The sequence below is a fragment of the Pleurodeles waltl genome, chromosome 4_2 (assembly GCF_031143425.1).
Source record: "Pleurodeles waltl isolate 20211129_DDA chromosome 4_2, aPleWal1.hap1.20221129, whole genome shotgun sequence".
In the NCBI taxonomy this organism is placed as follows: domain Eukaryota; kingdom Metazoa; phylum Chordata; class Amphibia; order Caudata; family Salamandridae; genus Pleurodeles; species Pleurodeles waltl.
This window is the reverse complement of record NC_090443.1, coordinates 88,791,672-88,811,501: the sequence shown is the minus strand read 5'-3', so window position 1 is coordinate 88,811,501 and position 19,830 is coordinate 88,791,672. Positions and strand designations below refer to the sequence as shown.

The 19,830-nt window shown below is 47.0% G+C and overlaps 1 long non-coding RNA gene across 1 annotated transcript in view; it reads right to left on the bottom strand.

The window, feature by feature from the left end:
* Positions 1 to 329: 329 nt before the first annotated feature.
* The window catches only part of LOC138292287 (uncharacterized), a 110,943-nt gene continuing 91,442 nt past the window's right edge, over positions 330 to 19,830 (bottom strand). The window contains exon 4 of the long non-coding RNA XR_011202637.1: positions 330 to 499. This is a non-coding gene — a long non-coding RNA (uncharacterized lncRNA). The remainder of the gene's footprint in view (positions 500 to 19,830) is intronic.

The window sequence follows — 19,830 nt, the reverse complement described above, 5'->3', positions numbered from 1 at the left end:
CGAGGAGGTCAATCAGGTTTTCTCCTTCTTTTCCCGTATTGTCTGCTTCTGGGAAAGCCCTCCTCTTATCAGGCTCTCCTGCTTCTTCACCTGAGATAGGATCTTTGTCACCTTCTGAGGCTTCTTCTCTGTTGTCCACAAAAGGATCGACTTCGTCTTCTTCAGAGAATATTTCTTCTGTTTCAATTTCTTCTTGTTCACTTTCAGGCTCCCTTCGTTCTGTCTCAGTGCCTGCTACTTTCCTGTCAGTTGTGGGTAATTTCAGTGCTTCAATTTCCTCTTCCGTGGGACACGTCACCCTTTTCGTGTGACTGGCGTGAATCCAGTTGGGAACCCCTGCACACTTCACAGCGGTGGTAGTTGTCAGAATCACTTGAAAAGGTCCTTTCAAACGGGGTTCCAAGCACGACTTCCTCACATGCTTTTTTATCACCACCCAGTCGCCTGCTTTCAGTGCGTGTCCTGGACCTTGGATCGGTGGCAAGGTGGTTGCCTCCACCTGGTGAGAAAAAGAGCAGACCACATCAGCCAGACCTTTACAGTAGTCTAATACCATATCATCTGTAATATTTACAAGAGCATTTGCAGGAACTGCTGGAAGTCTCATGGCTCTGCCCATGAGAATTTCGTGTGGTGATAGTCCGGTTTTTCTATCAGGTGTGTTTCTCATTGACATTAACACCAAGGGCAACACGTCAGGCCATTTCAAGTTTGTGGATACACATATTTTCGCCATTCTCAATTTCAACGTGCCATTCATTTGCTCCACTAGTCCTGATGCTACAGGGCGATAGCTACAGTGCAATTTTTGCTCAATGTTCAATGCTGCACATAGTAATTTGATTACTTCGTTATTGAAGTGACTTCCCCTATCTGATTCTAAAGAGATCGAGAATATGAAACGTGGTATTAGTTCTCTCAAGAGTAGTTTTGCAACTGTGAGACTGTCATTTCTGCGTGTAGGGTATGCTTCAATCCAGTGACTAAAAATACACACAATCACCAACGCATATTTCAAGCCTGCACGCATAGGCATCTCAATGAAATCCATTTGCATCCTGCTGAATGGCCCACCTGCTTGTCCAATGAGGCTCAAATTTACTACGGTTCCCTTCCCTGCGTTCATTTGTTGGCAAATGAAGCAATAATGGCAAACTGCTTCAGCAACTTGGCGAAATTTGGGGTTAAACCAATCAATTCTGAATAATCTAATCATGGTATCTCTTAAACTTGAACCATCAACAAAAATAATTTGATCATTTTCTTCCAATCGAGTATCTTTGATATCAGGTCTTGGTTTAGTACAAAATTCAGTCACCTGAAGAAAGTCGTGCTCGATGTCTTCGGCGTTCTGAATTTCAACATTTTCACTGGGAAACAAAGTTGCTGGATTCAACGTAGTGCACCTTTTCAGCTGCACATTAGGTGATCCCAAAATTATTGTCTCGTACCTTGTAAGCCTAGCACCAGTCATGTGCTGTGTTCGGGAACGTGTCAAAAGTATTTCGACTGAGTGAGGGACCATAACTGTTAAAGGATGTCCCATTACTATTCCCTCACTCTGATTTAAGCTTATACCAACTGCTGCTACAGCATGCAAGCATCCTGGTAAGGCTGCTGCGACTGGATCCAAAGTAGCTGAAAAATAGGCTACCGGTCTGTTTACACCACCATGGGCTTGAGTCAAGACAGACAAGGAACATACATCACGTTCATGACAAAACAATGTGAAAGGCTTTGTGTAATCAGGCATACCTAAAGCTGGAGCTCTGCACATGCATTCCTTTCATTCAATAAATGCATCCATTTCATCTCTTTTCAACACTATTTCATCCTGCGCATCTTTCTGGGTCAGTTTCAGTAAAGGTTTGGCTAGAGTCGAGAAATTGGGAATCCATTGGCGACAGTAGCTCACCAGTCCCAAAAACTTTCTCACCTCTTTTCTCGTTTTGGGTGGACTCATTTTAAGTACACTCGTTATTCTTTCTTTCATGATTCTTCTCGACCCTTTTTCTATTTGGTGGCCCAAATATTTCACTTTCTTTTGGCAGTATTGCAATTTCGAAGGAGACACTTTGGTGGTCATTACAACCCTGGCGGATGGTGTTAAAGCTGCGGTAATACCACAAACAGGGCGGCGGATAAAAAAAGGGAATTATGACCCAGGCGGAAACCGCCAACAAAGACAGCCACTTAAACACACTGCCCGCCACGGTGGTACAGACAAGCAGCGCGGCGGTCACCGCCAACAGACAGGCAGAAGACAATGTACCGCCCATAGTATCACAACCCGCCAATCCGCCACCTTTTCCGTGGCGGATTCACCGTGGATAAAAACACGTCGGAAACAGCTTTTGCAATGGGAAAATGCTCATCTGAACACATCCCACGAGGAACGAGGACTCCATGGACCCGGAACTCCAAATACTCCCTGCCCTTGTCTTTCTGCTCCTCTACGACCATCATCTACGTAGGCGTCGTAGACAACGGTGAGTACTGCACCTACGACATGGGGGAGGGGGGAGGCAAAAGTTAGGGGGACACCCACCAAACACCCCCACCCCCAACCTCGCATAATACAACATACACACCAATGCATCCACAAAAATCACAGTAACAACCCACAATCCCCCCGGAAGAATGAAAAGACAAAGCGAAATCCGTTCAAACATTGTAATGTTGCAATATACATGTCTTACAAAAATATACAGATATATACGAAATTCAGTCAGAAATATATACATTACGGGAAGTAGTGCAGATATGTACATAACAATGTCCGTGCACCAACAGTCCAAAAATGCATTGGCGAGGCCCACAAAAGATACCTGACCTCAATCGGAGAGAACACTGCCGGGGCATCAGATAGAAATACTACAGGCACCTCAGGGTGAAGGGAATGTGGGGCACCTCAGCCGGATTACTGCAAAGGTAGATCCACGACGGGGCTCCATGCCCATTGATGTATCCTGGGGAGTGCAAAGCCACAGTCTCTCAAGTCGATAACATTCTCCACTGGTTCTGGGGGGGACTGGTGCCCAGAGTGCTTCATCCTGTGCAGGACTGAGGTAGTGGATGCATCTCTCCACTGGTTCTGGAGGGGGACTGGTGCCCAGACTGGATGAGTCTCCCCGTGAAAGTTCCTGTCCTGTCACTGTCCCAGCTGCACATGGGATAAGGATGCCTGATGTGGCGGTCTATTCATTCCTACCTGGTGCTTGCCCTGTTCAGCTGTGCTTTGCCATGGCAGTCTCTGGACTGTTCAGCAGTGCTTTGCCATGGCGGTCTTTGCCCTGTTCAGCGGTGCTTTGCCATGGCGGTCTCTGGACTGTTCAGCAGTGCTTAGCCATGGCGGTCTTTGCCCTGTTCAGCGGTGCTTTGCCATGGCGGTCTATGGACTGTTCAGCGGTGCTTTGCCATGGCGGTCTTTGCCCTGTTCAGCGCTCTTCACCATGGCGGTCTTTGCCCTGTTCAGCGGTGCTTTGCCATGGCGGTCTCTGGACTGTTCAGCGGTGCTTTGCCATGGCGGTCTTTGCCCTGTTCAGCGGTCTTCACCATGGCGGTCTCTGGACTGTTCAGCGGTGCTTTGCGATGGCGGTCTCTGGACTGTTCAGCGGTGCTTTGCCATGGCGGTCTTTGCCCTGTTCAGCGGTGCTTTGCCATGGCGGTCTCTGGACTGTTCAGCTGTGCTTTGCCATGGCGGTCTCTGGACTGTTCAGCGGTGCTTTGCCATGGCGGTTCTGGTACGGACATTGGTGTGTGGCATGACGCTCCCTACACTGGGCATTGGTGTGTGGCATGACGTTCCCTACACTGGGCATTGGTGTGTGGCATGACGTTCCATCATAGCCCACCTGGGCTGTGGCAGCCGTGGCCCTCCTGGGCACTGACTCCGGCGCTGGTCTCCTGACCAGTGACGATACTTGGCCCTCCTGGGCAATGACTCTGGCGGTGGTCTCATGACCAGTGACGATACTTGGGCCCTCCTGGGATGTGACTCTGGTGGTGGTCTCCTGACCAGTGACGATACTTGGGCCCTCCTGGGCTGTGACTCTGGCGGTGGCGGTGGTCTCCTGACCAGTGACGATACTTGGGCCCTCCTGGGCTGTGACTCTGGCAGTGGTCTCCTGACCAGTGACGTTACTTGGGCCCTCCTGGGCAATGACTCTGGCGGTGGTCTCCTGACCAGTGACGATACTTGGGCCCTCCTGGGCTGTGACTCTGGTGGTGGTCTCCTGACCAGTGACAATACTTGGGCCCTCCTGGGCTGTGACTCTGGCGGTGGTCTCCTGACCAGTGACGATACTTGGGCCCTCCTGGGCAATGACTCTGGCGGTGGTCTCCTGACCAGTGACAATACTTGGGCCCTCCTTGGCTATGACTCTAGCGGTGGTCTCCTGACCAGTGACGATACTTGGGCCCTCCTGGGCTGTGACTCTGGCGGTGGTCTCCTGACCAGTGACGATACTTGGGCCCCCCTGGGCAATGATTCTGGCGGTGGCGGGGGTCTCCTGACCAGCGACGACTGTGCTGGCGGTTGTGTCTCGACCGCCGGGAATGATGGCGCCCTTCTCCGCCGTGACACTCACAACAGGCTGGGCAGACTTCCTCTGGCCCTTCCCCACCTTTGGTGGAGTCACAGCTGACTCTCCAATCCCCTTGGAACCCATGTGAGTTGTTTTCCCACCAGGAGTCTTCACAGGGTCCCGTCGTCCACTCTCCAATTTTAGAGCCTTTACAGGGGGTGGGCTGCCAGTGCCTTGGCTCCGGGTCACACTGCCTGCCCTGGTGGCCGGTGCACTCCACAAACCTTGAACAGGCACCACTGGTATTGGAGGCTTTTTGGCTGAGGTGCTACGACGGGACTGATGAATTGGAGGGGGGGTGGGAGCAAAAAGGTCAACTTTACAGAGGGACAGTTTCTGACGTACACTGGGATGGGTAGTTGGAGGGGGTCTGGGAGTGGAGGAAGAGGAGGTGGTTGTCGGAGGTGTCACTTTAGGTGTTTTGGGTGCAGGTACTGGAGGCTGTCGTGAGGTGGATGGATGTTGGGTGTGTGGGTGCCCGCGTTTGTGTACTTTGGGAGGGGGCGTCACAGACACACTGGGAGAGGACACAGGGGACGTGTAAATGGCAGTGGAGGTGGTGAGTGCAGGTGAGCGGCTCGTGGTGCTTGGTGTCCTTGTGCGATTCCTGGTGCCTGAAGATGTGGTGCATGCAGGTGTGTGTGTAGACGAGACTGGGAGGGTGGAGGGAGAAGAGGAGGAGGGGGACACAGTGGAGGGAGTGGATGTTGCTGTGTCTGTACGTGGATGAGGCTTGTGTGAGTGCCTGTGGGTTGTGTGGTGCCTATGTTTGCTTGAGCTACTTGTGTGTGCTGACTTGTGTGCAAGCTGGTCTGTAGGTGTGCTTGGGATGGGCTGGGTACAGGAGATTGGGTCTGGGTGGAGGAGGTTGGAGGGGGGAGGCTGGACACAGGGACAATGGCTGCCATCAGTGCTGAGGCCAGAGATTGCAGGGTTCGCTGAAGGACAGCCTGACCAGAATGAATGCCCTCCAGGAATGCATTACCGTGTTGCAACTCTCGTTCTACACCCTGGATGGCATTCACAATGGTAGACTGCCCAACAGTGAGTGACCTGAGGAGGTCAATTGCCTCCTCACTGAAGGCAGCAGGGGTGACTGGGGCAGGGCCTGAGGTGCCTGGGGCGAAGGTGATGCCCACCCTCCTGGGTGAGCGGGCACGGGGCGAACGCTGAGGGGCTGCTGGGAGGGCGGTGCTGGTAGGGAAGGTGGCGGCTGTACCTGTAGAAGTGGGGCACACAGATGGTGCCGCCACCACAAGGGAGCCCCCATCGGCGAACGAGTCCGTGTCGCTGCTTGGTGATCCGGTGGCCAACGTGAAGCTCCCCTCGCCCTCCGTCCCACTCGTGCATTCAGAGTCCGTGGTGTGGCCCTCCATGGCCATGTGGAATGCAGCTCCCTCGTGCCCCGGTGCCACTGTACCTCCGCCTGATGATGCTGATGTACAAAAGGACAGGGAGAGCAGAAAAAGGGGGGGAGACAGAATAAAGAGAGTTTTAGTGCATGGCATACCCCTACCGTTGGCGGACAAGACAGACACAGCAGCCCCCTGCATTACGCCGTGCTCCTGCCCTCTGCACATGCAATCTCTGGGATATGGCCTACATGGCAATGGTGGACATCTGCACACATGGATGCCACAGGGGCAACTAAACCTGTACTTGGCACTCTGCTGAGGTGGGGTAGAGTGCCACATGGCCTGCATTACGGAGGGGCCTTGCCTACCGAACTCGCCCTGGCCTAGGGACTCCCACAGCCCACCTCCCCCACCCAGACACCTCCACTGCACGCAAAGTCAGCAGAATGAGAGTGTACTCACCCCCTTGTGTCTGCTGTGATGCCCTCAAGCGCCCATCCAACTCTGGGTAGGCCACCGCCAGGATCCGGAACATCAGGGGGGTCATGGTGCGACGGGCACCCCTCCCACGTTGGGAGGCCATCCGCTGAGCCTCCGCCGTCTTCTTGCTGCAGCAGCGAATGTCCTCCCATCTTTTCCGGCAGTGGGTGCCCCGTCTCTGGTGGGCCCCCAGGGTCCGGACCTCCTTGGCGATGGCACGCCAAATGTCCCTCTTCTGGTGGGCGCTGACCTACATGACATGCACAAGGAAAGAGGAACAGTCATTACCAACTGCACCGTCGATGTGAGTGGCCCCCTCCCTACTCTGGCCATGTGGCTCATTCATTCCCATGCATTAATGTTCTATGAACTCTGCCCCCTTCCCTCTTCCAACCAGCCCCCAGCTCTCTTCACCCAGGCCTAGCCCATACAACGTGCTCCCTGTGTACTAACCTGTTGGTCTGAAGGACCGTAGAGTAGCGTGTACTGGGGGAGGACCCCGTCTACCAGTTTCTCCAACTCCTGTGCAGTGAAGGCAGGGGCCCTTTCCCCAGACGCAGCAGCCATCGTTGCTTCCAGACCGAGGTCACAGCAGCACTTGCAGTGTAGGTCCTCTCCTGTCGAAGGTCAGGTATCTAGTGATTGAACAGATAGAAAATGGCGTTGACGTCCGCGGCGGTGGCGTCCGCGGCGGTGCGCATCATCACCGCCGGCGCACCTGTTCATTGGATCCTGGGACCCATAGGGTCCTATGTGAACCAATGCAGCATTGCGCCGCGGTCTACGACCGCCTACCGCGACGATGTGCAACGCCAGCGCAGTTACCCCACAATCCCATTGTCCCAGTTTAGAGGTCAGGCAGCCGCCATTTCAGGGGCCCACATGGCTTGATTTACCTCTGAGTCACACATAGCTAGGCCTACACTCAACACACATACAGGAAGGGTTTTGTGAGCATTATGACACTGTCATTGATAATACATATTTACTAAATCACAGACTGACTCCAGATTGTTTTGTGTTTCAAGGGTGTTTATTGAAGTGCTCAGAAATGGGAGAAGTTGTAAAATGAGGATGGGTGATGGCGGAGGAATGTCCATGGCAGAGTCCAGTCTATTAGTCTCACAGGTGCACTGCCCATCTGGGCATAGGAAGTGGAGCTGGGGAAGTTTAAGTATGGACAGGGTAACAAGGTGGGACAGTGGGAGGACAAACAGGGTGGTCTCATTTCCTGGCGGGGGTCTTGCCATCTTGCTCTGTCCTGTTCCTGGATCTCAGGGACCGCTTGCGTGGTGGTTGTCCGTCTGCAGGGGGTGGGGTGCTGGTGTGGTGGTCCTGTGGCGGGGTGTCCTGTCCACTAGCGCCGGCGGAGGTGGTGGGCAGTTCATCGTCCTGGCTAGTGTCAGGGGCCCCTTGGACTGCCACGGTGTCCCTCAAGGTCTGCTGTATGTCCTTCAGCACCCCTACGATGGTGCCCAAGGCCAAGCTGATGGTCCTGAGCTCCTCCCTGAACCCCAAATACTGTTCCTTCTGCAGTCGCAGGGTCTCCTGCAACTTGTCCAGGACCGTCGCCATTGTCTCCTGGGAGTGGTGGTATGCTCCCATGATGGAGGATAGGGCCTCTTGGAGAGTGGGTTCCCTTGGCCTGTCCACCCCCTGTCGCACAGCAGCCCTCCCAGTTCCCCTGTGTTCCTGTGCCTCCGTCCCCTGGACTGTATGCCCACTACCACTGCCCCAGGTCCCTGTTGTTGTTGGGGTGGTGGGTTAGCCTGGGTTCCCTGTAGTGGTGGACACACCGCTGATTGACCTGTCCTGGGTAGGGAGGTTTGGGCCCGCTGGGTGGGTGCTGTGCTGGTGTTACCAGAGGGTGGAAGGTCGGTGTTGGGCTGTGCCAGTGCAAGGGGAACCGACTGTCCCGAGGCCGCCGATGGTCCGGGCTGGTCATGAGGATCCAGTAGGGCAGAGCTGCTATCCTCACTGTGGGCCTCTTTTGGGTGTGGAGTGGTGTTGTCTGGACCCTCTGGTGTGGTGACGGTCCTTCGGGTTCCTGCAGGGGCATAAGAGCATGATTATTGCATGTGTGTGTGTAATGGTGTGCAATGGGTGGGTGAGCGTGTACCCCAGTGCAAGCATTCCTGTGTGGGAGCTTGTGTGATGGTGGTTTAGGGGGTTGTATGGGTATGTGCAGTGGGCATGCTTTAGTGCTGGGTGTCCATGCTTAGTTGTGTCATGCAGGGCTTGGTGTTGGGATGGGTGGTTTGTGTTATGAGTACATTAGTGAGGAGTTGTAGTGATAGGGGAGGGTGTGAGGGTGGGGGTGTGTGAGAGCATGCAGGTAGGGTGGGGGATATGATAGTTAAGATTTGACTTACCAGTGTCCCATCCTCCACCGACTCCTGTGAGGCCCTCAGGATGCATGATGGTCAAGACTTGCTCCTCCCATGTTGTTAGTTGTGGGGGAGGAGGTGGGGGTCCGCCGCCAGTCCGCTGAACCACGATGTTGTGCCTGGAGACCGTTGAACGCACCTTCCCCCGTAGGTCGTTCCACCTCTTCCTGATGTCCTCCCTATTTCTTGGGTGCTGTCCCACGGCGTTGACCCTGTCCACGATTCTTCGCCATAGCTCCATCTTCCTGGCTATTGATGTGTGCTGTACCTGTGAGCCAAATAGCTGTGGCTCTACCCGGATGATTTCCTCCACCATGACCCTGAGCTCCTTCTCGGAGAATGGGGGGTGTCTTTGGCGTGACATGGGGTGGTGTGTGTGATGTGTGGGGCGGTGTGAGTGTTGATGTGTGTGGTGATGTGTAGTGGTGTGTGGTGTTTTGTGCGTGGATGTGGGTTGGGTCATGGTGTTGTGTGCCTCTGTATGGTGGTGTTGTCTTGGCTGTGCAGTCTCCCTGGCCTTCTCTCTGTAATATTGGTCGTAGGGGTTTGTGGGTGATGTGGCTGTGTGTTTTATATTGTGTTGGGTGTGTGGGAGTGGTGTTTGTATGTGTATCAGGTGTATGTATTTTGAATTGTCCAATGTGGCGGTGTTTTGGAGATGTGTATGTATTTTGAGCGCGGCGGTGTGTACCGCCAATGGAATACCGCGGTTGAAAGACCGCCACGTGGATTCGTGGGTCGTAATAGCATGGGCGTGTTTCTGTTGGCATGGAGGTGGAGGTTTTGTTTTCGCCAGTTTATCACTGACCTTTGGTGTGGCGGAGTTGTGTGGGTGTCTGAATTTCGGCGGATTCCGAGATGTGTGTCATAATAGCTGTGGCGGAATTCCGTGGCCACGGCAGTGTATTGGCGGTCTTCTGCACGGCGGTAAGCGCCTTTTACCGCCAATGTTGTCATGACCCCCTTTGTGTCCATTCCTTCCCAAATGGTTCAGTAAGGCAATAGTGTCAACTGTACAGTCATTTTCTGTTTTGGATGCAATCAGTAAATCGTCAATATACTGTACTAAGGTTGATTCAAAGGGTAATTCCAGTGATTCCAGATTTTTCTTTAAAATCTGATTGAAAATTGATGGTGACTCCGAAAACCCTTGAGGAATTCGACACCAACTGTAGACCCTGTCCAGGAATTTTAAACAAAAGAGAAATTGGCTGTCCTCATGAAGAGGCACAGAAAAGAATGCTTGTGACAAATCGATGACTGAGAACCACTCTGCATCACAGGGAATTTGAAACATTATTACAGCTGGATTTGGTACTACGGGACAACATTTGACTATTATGCCATTCATTTTTCTCAAATCTTGAACAATTCGGACCTTTCCTCTTGGTTTTATTAGTCACATGATTGGTGAATTACATGGACTACTTAGTACTTCTTTCAGTACTCCCTGTTTCACAAATTCGTCAATGAGCTGGGCGACTTTCATGAGAGTATCTTGTGACATATGGTATTGCGGAGTCAGAGGAAAATTTACATTAGGTTTTACAGTCACTTTTACTGGTTCTGCTCCTTTGACCAATCCTACTTCTTTCCCTGTCATATCCCACACTTCCTTTTCAACAGTTTCCTGTAAATCAGCGGGAATATCTGCTTCAGTGAGCATAGGATAAAGAGTAATCAGGGGATACTCTTCATCGACAGTTTCCATTTCGTCTTCTTCTAAACTGTCGTCTTCTTCCTCATCACTGTTTGTCTGAATTTTAATTCCATTATGTGAGCACATAATCAAGCATCCTAATTTGCATAATAAATCTCTCCCTAATAGGGATATTGGACTCGAGTCACACACCACAAATTTATGTAACCCTTGAAAGTTACCAATTTTGACTTGTACTGGATCTGTAATTGGGTTTGTCAGATACCGATTTGCCACTCCCACTACTTGAACTGTTCTCCCTGAAAGTGGCAAATTTGGTACTTCAATGCTTCTAACTGTAGAGCGTGTAGCTCCTGTGTCAACCAAAAATGAAACGCTGTGACACATAACTCTTCCTTCCACATATGGTCCCTTTTGATCAACTTCCAAAGATGCCGCAAGCATACAATTTCCCTCCTCATCTGAACTTTCACTCTCCCATACATTGTTTATTCCATTTTCACTGTGTAACGGGAATTGGTGTACTGTGTCACTTTGATTCATTCCTTGACCTGTGACCTGTTGAGGAAGCATTACTTGTTGCTGATTCATTGGTGCTAAGGGTACTTGCAATTGCTGATTAGGTACCACAGGAAACTGCTGTTGCATTGGCTGTAACTGTGCCATTTGTACACAGGGCATTTTCACTGCTGTTGTTGTACAGGTTGTAGACCCTGCATCTGATTTACATTATTTTGGAAATTTGGGTTTGGACCTCTCAAGTTTGGTCCTCTCACATTCTGAAAAGTATTGACATCATTGTTCTGCTGACCTACACCTTCCTGCACCAACATTGGGCACTCCCGTTTCCAATGTCCGACGATTCAGCACGTGTGACATGGCATCACCTTCTTCATTGCCTCTCTACCATTAGGAATCACAACAGTATTTAAATCAGGACCATTATTCACAAAACCTCCTCGGCCTCTGCCTCTCATCTGTGGCTGAAACATAGCATTTCCCTGCTGTTGCTGCTGCGGCAAATGTTGTTGAAAACCTTGTAACCCTGACTGAGCTGCTCTAATCTGCTTCACCATCACTTTCTCTTTCAACCTTTTCTGCTATGTCTCAATCTCATCACTGCAGTATTTTGCATGGGAAACATCCTTTTTTACCTTTTTTTTTTCCGAAAGTCGTGGTTAACGAAAGCGCAACAACACTTTTTTTAACCACGACTCCGGTTTTTTGTGCCTTAACTACGTATGTTCTGAACAACGAACATGTGTTGTTAAGGTACAAAGAAGGGAGTTGGCGAAGGTAAGTGGTGGGTTTCGGTTTTGGGGAGGGGGTGGGGGGTCAGGGGGTTTTAGGTTTTGGGGTGGGGTGGGGGGTGGGGCGTTTTTGGTTTTAGGGAGTGGGTGGGGGTTAGGGGGTTTTAGGTTTTGGGGTGTTGTTGGGGGGGTGGGGCGTTTTTGGTTTTGGGGAGTGGGTGGGGGGGTCAGGGGGTTTTAGGTTTTGGGGTGGGGCATTTTTGGTTTTGGGGAGGGGGTGGGGGGTCAGGGGGTTTTAGGTTTTGGGGTGGGGTTGAGGGGTGGGGCGTTTTCGGTTTTGGGGAGTGGGTGGGGGGTCAGGGGGTTTTTAGGTTTTGGGGTGGGGTTGGGGGGGTGGGGCGTTTTTGGTTTTGGGGAGGGGGTGGGGGGTCAGGGGGTTTTAGGTTTTGGGGGGGTGGGGGATGTAGGGTGAATGGTGCCTATTGCTAATGCTTTTATCAGGAATTCCTTTACAATGAAATATCGTTGTTAAGGCATTCGTGGTAAAATCATTAGTAGTAGCAACGAGGTCGGTGGTCCGACCTCGTTGTTAAGGCAGTAGTTGTTTTTGAAGTCGTTGTTTCGTCGTACAATCATTTTGCATAGTTCAACACTTCATCGATCGATTTTGACTGCCAACAAATCAAATGCATTTTAATCATCTGGCTAATTTCGGGTCTCAATCCTTCCACAAATCTGAATACAAAATGGAGCATGTCCTTTGCCTCAATCGTTTCCGTGCCACTGTAATTTTTAAATGCTTTCAACAATCTCTCATAGTATGCATGTATTGACTCTTTAACTTCTTGTGCTGTTCTGTCAATTTTCTGCCAATCTACATTTTTCGACGCAACTTTTGTTTTCAAATGCTCAATCACCTTATGGTATAAACTCATTACCGTAGGCGATGGTACACCTGTGTCCCTATCTCTTTCTGGTTCACTTGTGGCCAATCTACAGCCCTTTTACAATCTTCCCACAAATCTGCCGGAACTACAATTTCGAATAAAGTATTCAGGTCTTCCCAAAGACATTTTGCGAGTTTCACAAATCTATCTGTTTGTTGATACCATTCGACCGGTTTCTCTCTTAACTTAGGGAAATCATCCGTAAAAGATTGAATGTCACACCTGTGCCATGGTACATGGATAAGTTTTCCCCCTGCTGTTTCTCTCATTGGTAACATGGTTATCAGATCATCATTCTGTTGTACTTTCTCATTCCGATCTGGGGTACTTTCTTTCTTTTTATCCTTTTTCTTAACCCACCTACTCTCCCACTTGTCTAAACATCTCCAAACCTGCGCACTTTGCAGTATTTCTTTAAGGTGTGTTTTCATTCCTGCAGACCTCATGTGTTCAAAATCTTTTGTCTCAAAGTCTAACCTGTAACTTCTGCTCATGTGCTTTGTTTTATTTATGTCTATTTTGTGTCTGTCTGCAATTTCTTGTAACCTCTTATGTATGCTGCTTACTTCTCTTGTAACTCTAGGGCAAATGTATCTCAGCTCTTCTTCTGTGTATGATTCTAACCTGTTCAGACCCATCGTTCCATCTACGAGTTCACCTGCTTCCATGCCCAATCTTATTTGATTCAAATATTCTTCTCCTTTCCCTTTGGGTGTACTCTGTGGGGAATTCAGACTGTTCAACCATTGTGTTAACTGCTGTGCGTTTAGTCCCATTAATGTGGCATCTACGTCTACTGCTACTGAGGGTTTCTGTAATGTTTCTGTTTTTGAAGTTAGCGGTACTATCAGTGGTGGACTTGACCTTACCACAGTTGACGGAACACAGATTGGAATTGGACTAAATTCCAACAAAGACCCAGATCTATTTGACAGTGTTCCTACGGGAGTCGTCTCTTGGATATTTTCTATGTATCTTCTTCCTGTCTCATTCTGCGTTATTACTCCTTGATCGCATACATTTGGCTTTGCTTGTATATATAATGGTAATGGCGGACCTACAGTGATAGGCAAAGATATTGCATCCGGATTCTGTCTGTTACCCAAATTCTGTGGCATGTTAATTCCCACATTATGGTTCATCATTGCTGGCATGTCTAACTGTGTTTCTGCACTTTGAATGTACTTCGGCATGTCTTGCATCTGCTTTTGAGACATCAAGATTTGTGTTGGTTCGGTTTAAATCAATGTCAGTCTTTGGTTATTCTGTCCTCCCTGCACCATTAAATTAGAGGTCATTTCCAAATTATGCTCATCATAATAGCGTCTTTGGACCTGTGGCTGATAATCATTAACAGGTTTCAGTTTAGTCATGTCAGGATATATTCTCTGAACTTGTGGTATTTCTGGTGTAAAAGGCATAACGGGACTACTTAGCCTCTGCAATATTCTCAAATTCGGGGTTACAGTACCCTGTATTGGTTCTGGAGGGGCAGTACTAGTGCTTGGGCCATTTTAGTTTTCCACATATGGTGGTGGACGGTCATTTAGCAATTGCAGAATGAACTCCTCATCATCTGATTCGTCTGACCTTTTCGAGTTTCTCTTGTTTTCTCTATCTCTGGACTGACTCCTGTTTGTTTTATGAGTAGCTTTCCTTCCTTCCATCTCTGCTTCGTCAGTAATTGCTGGAAACAATTTAATTCCCTGCAATAGGTCTGATCTCCAAACCTTTTGAGTACTATCCCATCTAGCATCCGCTAGTGTCTTTACTACTTTTCTCACTCTTGTCTCAAATTTCTTTTGTAATTACCTTCTAGCCATTTGTTCCCAAATTGCTAACCCTTCAAACTGTGCTGGTCTTGGAGGTATTTTCATGTCGTATAGCGCAAATCTCAAATTCTCCAAGACTCTTAGGTTAAATGTCCCATGGATGGGAAATGCTACACTTCCATGCTTTTCTGTTAATTTACACCATTGTTTTAACCAAAGACATGGTGCGACACCCTTTTCCTCAATTACGATGTAAGCTGGTGTACCCTCAGGCAGTGTTTCTTCTCCTACATTTGCTTTAATATATACATCTCCCCTCAAGGCACTCCTAAGTGCTTTGAAAAATTTCATCTTTCCGTCTTTTTATTTTCTTAAAATGTAATCAATAAGTGACTTTAATTCCCAGAATACTTTTCGCTTGCCTTTCCCCACCAATTGCGCTTCACGGACTGCATCCAATCCGTGCACGACCCTTCTCACCAACCAACCTATCCCAGCGCGGCTCCTAGTGACGTCACACTCACATACTGCGGCTGACAAAGTCTTGCGACTTGCCTCCTTCATTCAACTTCACTCAAAACTAACTTCTGCAATATATCACGAGCACTAATCCAAAAAGAAGAAAACAAATCTGTTGGTTTACTACAGGAAAGGTAATACAATCGCTTGAGAAACCTTAGGGATTTTTCACTTGCCTCAGCAGTTATTCCATCTTTCTCGGTTTCCCACTTTCGCAAGCAAAAGTTGACCTGCAAACTTTACTCTCAACTGATCAATGAACTATTCTAGTGCACTTTAGAATTCGTCAAATCTCAAAGTCGAAAATCTTCTTGTATTCCTCAACATTCATACTGACTTGTTGACCACGCCCGATCAACCTATTAAACCGAACAAATTACAACATCAATCAAGTGTCTCATACACTTTTCAACATACTCCGGAGTCTCTTGACCTCTCAGGGGCCTTCTCAACATCAACAACCACGTGGACAATGTTTCTTGCTCAAAGCGCTACACTCATATGAAGTTGGACGACTTCCCTACTCTCACACTCTGGAGTATCACTCCTCTAAAATTTTGATTGGAGTTCGTAACCCCCTAGAATACTCACAAACTTCACAATTCCTCTGCGGCATAAGCTATGCAAGCGTAAAAACCCTAACTTCACTCATACCGTCACTAGAAACGCCGAAAATTTTCTCACACCTCCATTTCCTCCATTCGCAAGCTCCGAGATTCCGGGAAAGTCATTGGGGATTTAGGGCATCATCATCTCTCCAACTTGTTTTATCAAAGAAAATTCTAACTTGAATCCGTCTATTGTTCGAATGGGGTCCCAAAGGGCCAAACCATCAATATCTGCCACCATCTACTGATAGCGCGTCCAGTCCGTATAAATTACTTATGTTGGGACATGCCGGAGGTCGGTGAACCTTTTGACCAGGTTGGGTTCTCCTCATCCAAAGAACTGTCAGATCCCTCAAATCAATAATCAATAACCCTTTATAATCAATAACCAATACTCAATTAGTAATCAAACAACAAATTAGTTAAACAGAAATTCAGTAATTGGTCACACCATGACCTTTCAGTCATGAATAACCACACCTGTTTATTAAAAGTTAATGAGTTTATTTCCCTATATTAACAAAGCTAGCACAAAATAAGTAAGTCTCAAAATCAAATGGTATACATATACAAACATTACTAACTGTCCATAGCGACGGAAGAAACGCAATCTACGCAAGATTTGGATTATAATGCACTCGGTTATAGCAATGCAAATCACTAATAAGAGTAACTGAATTTAACTAATTGCATACATTGGTCAGCATAACAAGATTTCAATTCAGCGTGGTGCATCAAGTGAATACCTCAACTATCCTCTGATTAGCATTGGCATGTGGGGCTTCATGCAAAAGATTTTAATCAACATAAATTTAGAAAACTTCTAGCTTAGGCTCTGTCAAAATAAGCAGTTGGTACCTAAGAAGGAAAATACAATGAATAATACATTTATCCTTTCATAATTACCAAATACAATCAGCACTCAAGGTAAGTCTTCGTCCTTCAGGTACCGGTTGGATCAGCATGGGGCAGATTTCAAAGGGGCAAGGTTTAAGGCAAGTTTCCTTGCAGCAGCAAGGAAAATGGGGGGGAGCAAAAGTTATTGCATGGGCAAGACGGGGTAAAGTTAAAGTTAAAGTCTCTAGGGTGAGAATTCTTCAAAGTCTCTCTCTCTGGGATAGAGAAAAGGCATCAAAGTGTCATTTAAAATGGTGTCATGAATCTGGCTTCAAAATGGCATCAAAGAAAATGGCTGACTTCTCTTTGTCCGGTGGGTTTAAGTAAGAAAACGTTCCAAATTATTCAGGGTCTTCCATTGGAGGGTTCATAGGGTGGTTTCTCTTTGACCAATGAATAGTGTCTTTCTCTTAGTACTCATTTATGCATAAGGTGTCCTTGGAGTTTTGGAACACAAGTAGCAGCAAAGTTGCCAATTAATTCTGTATCAGTGTCCTTATTGTCTGCACCTGCAGAAACTGACCTTGCTTCGAAGGGGATGAAACTTGCCTAGCACGAAACCTTGAGATAAGTGTATTAGTCATTCTACTGGAAAAATACAGCTTTTAAAGTTTCAAACATGTCTTTGTTAATACAAGTGAAGACTACGCAGTTAAAATTGAGACCAGGCAACTAGGCCAAAGCCTCTGCTAAATTTAAGCTAAGCATATAACAGTTTAACGAGAAAATCATAAAATACAGCTGCAATTATGACGAATTACTACATTGTCGAATTCTTCATGATTAATCAAGCTCGTTTTTACTAATGGCAAACTACTTCGTGGGCACATTTTCTACACACATTATTTTTTCTTTGCTAAAATCACATTTTCCTATACGATTTTATTACATGATATATAAATGTTTGTTAGTCTCTCTTTTCCTGCTTCATCAGTACCATTACAACAACTTGCATACTATGGAAAACCTTTACCACACACACTTTTTTATTATAAAAAGTGCTAATAATATAGGTACAAAAAATTCAAATATGTTTATAAAACAATATAATTATGATGCGAGATATCATCCTTTAAAAAACATTTTTATGAATAAAACAATTTTGCATTCAGTATCTTCAAGCAACAGAACACAACACAGTGCAACACCTCACAAATCAACACAATGCATCGCAACCTAACACAATTTTTTCGAACATGATACTGCCAAGCAACACAACCCAAACAACGCAACACTAAGCAAATTACTAAAACATAATTATATATTGAAGCAACACAATGCAAAATACGGAAATGCCCTCACTTTCTTTTTCACATTTCCAGAAAGGAAATAACACGTCAACATGGTACAGACATTCTATAGAGTTGTTTAACAGTCTAAAGGCCTGATTATGACCTTGGAGAATGGGATACTCCTTCACAAACATGACGGATACCCTGCCCGCTGTTTTACAGGTTCCATAGGATATAATGGAACTATTAATACAGCTGACGGGATATCTATCCCATCTGCCAAGGTAGTAATCAGGCTCTAAGTGTATAAACATCTGTCTTTGTTTTATTTCTTCTTATGCAGAAACCCTTGTCCCCAACCAAGATGGCTGTCACATATTGAGAAGAAGTTCAAAAATGCATTATTTTCTCACAGATAAAATAATTACACCTTTAGTCACGATTTCATTCACAAAAAATATTTTCTTCTGCCTATTTTATTATGAATAAAATACCACTTAAAAACATATAAAAACAGCCATCCACCCTTTTGAATTCACTGGTACACTGCCTTCTGTATTGACCATACTCACCACAGAGACCAGGAGAGTGAAGGACAACTGTTTCCAAATACTGCAATCTACCTACAGAAGTAAGTATAACCTCAAAGTTTAGCACCCTCTAAAATTACTAACTATATCACAAGAACTAATAATTATGCATAAATGTTTTTAATTTTTCAGAAATTGTCAAGGTTATCTCCAATCCACAGTTTGGGTACATTTATTACTAATACAACAATGTAAGTTATCATGGAGGCTTTAAAATTTTTTTTGTAATTCAATTAAAAAATATGAACTACCCAGGAAAGGTGCTGGAGAGCGACTGGGAGAAAAATTACTATTCAGACACTGCCAAGTGCTTACCTCAGGGAAGGTGCCTGAAACTGACTGGGGAAAAAACGACTATTCTCACACTGTCAATACTTACCTCAGGGAAGGTGCTGGACAATGACTGGGGGGCAAAATTATTATTCTAACACCGCCAATACTTACCTCAGGGAAGGTGCTGAAAAGTGAAAAGGGAGCAAAATTACTCCTCCGAGTACTTACCTCAGGGAAGATGCTGGCCAGCGACTGGGCACAAAATTACTATAGTAACACTGCCAATATTTACCTCAGGGAAGGTGCTGGAAAGTGACTAAGGGTCAAAATTACTATTGGAACTCTGCCAAGTACTTGCTTCAGGGAAGGTACAGGACAGTGACTGGGGGGCAAAATTACTATTCTAACTCCGGCAAGTACCTACCTCAGGGAAGGTACTGTATAATGGCTGGTCAGCCAAATTACCATTCTTACTCTGCCAAATACTTACTTCAGGGAAGGTGCTGGACTGTGACTCGGGGAAAAATAACTAATCTAACGCCACCAAGTATTTGCCTCAGGGAATGTACAGGACAGTGACTGAGGGGCAAAATTACTATTCTAACTCTGCCAAGTACTTACTTCAGGGAAGGTGCTTGACAGCGCCTGGGGTCAAAATAACTATTGTATCTCCCCCAAGTTTTTACCTCAGGGTAGGTGCTTGACAGTGACTGGGAAGCAAAATTACTACTCTAACTCCACCAAGTGTCCACCTCTTTTTTCCTTATAACATAAAAAACAAAGCACATACCTTGTAAAGAGGGAAAATAAAGCAAAAACAAACATTGCAAATTTAAGGACCTTCACTCAAAGAAAATCAGCAGTACAACATTTAGTAATTCAAAAAATGCAAAGAAATCAGAAGCTCATGAAAAACAGCAAATATTATCCATTTTCATTCTAACCTTAAATAGATATCTAACAAAGAACAAGACCCGAATACCTTTCCAATTCCAACCAGAACTTTTTGGACCACACAGGAACCAAAAACTAATCTCCAGGTAATTTGTTTCAATAAATATAAATTGCCATTGCTAACAACTTTCTTTTCACAGAATCCTACCTTAATAAAGACTTAAGACTCGGTAATGAGTTTGGTGGTCGTGATTCCGCTGTGGTGGCGGCACAGGATACACCGCCGCAGTGTTGGTGGTCTGACCGCCATATCACAATGCATGCGGTTGCAAAGACAAAAGACCGCCTTGGTCCTACCCACACAGCAAGCAAATCCAAAC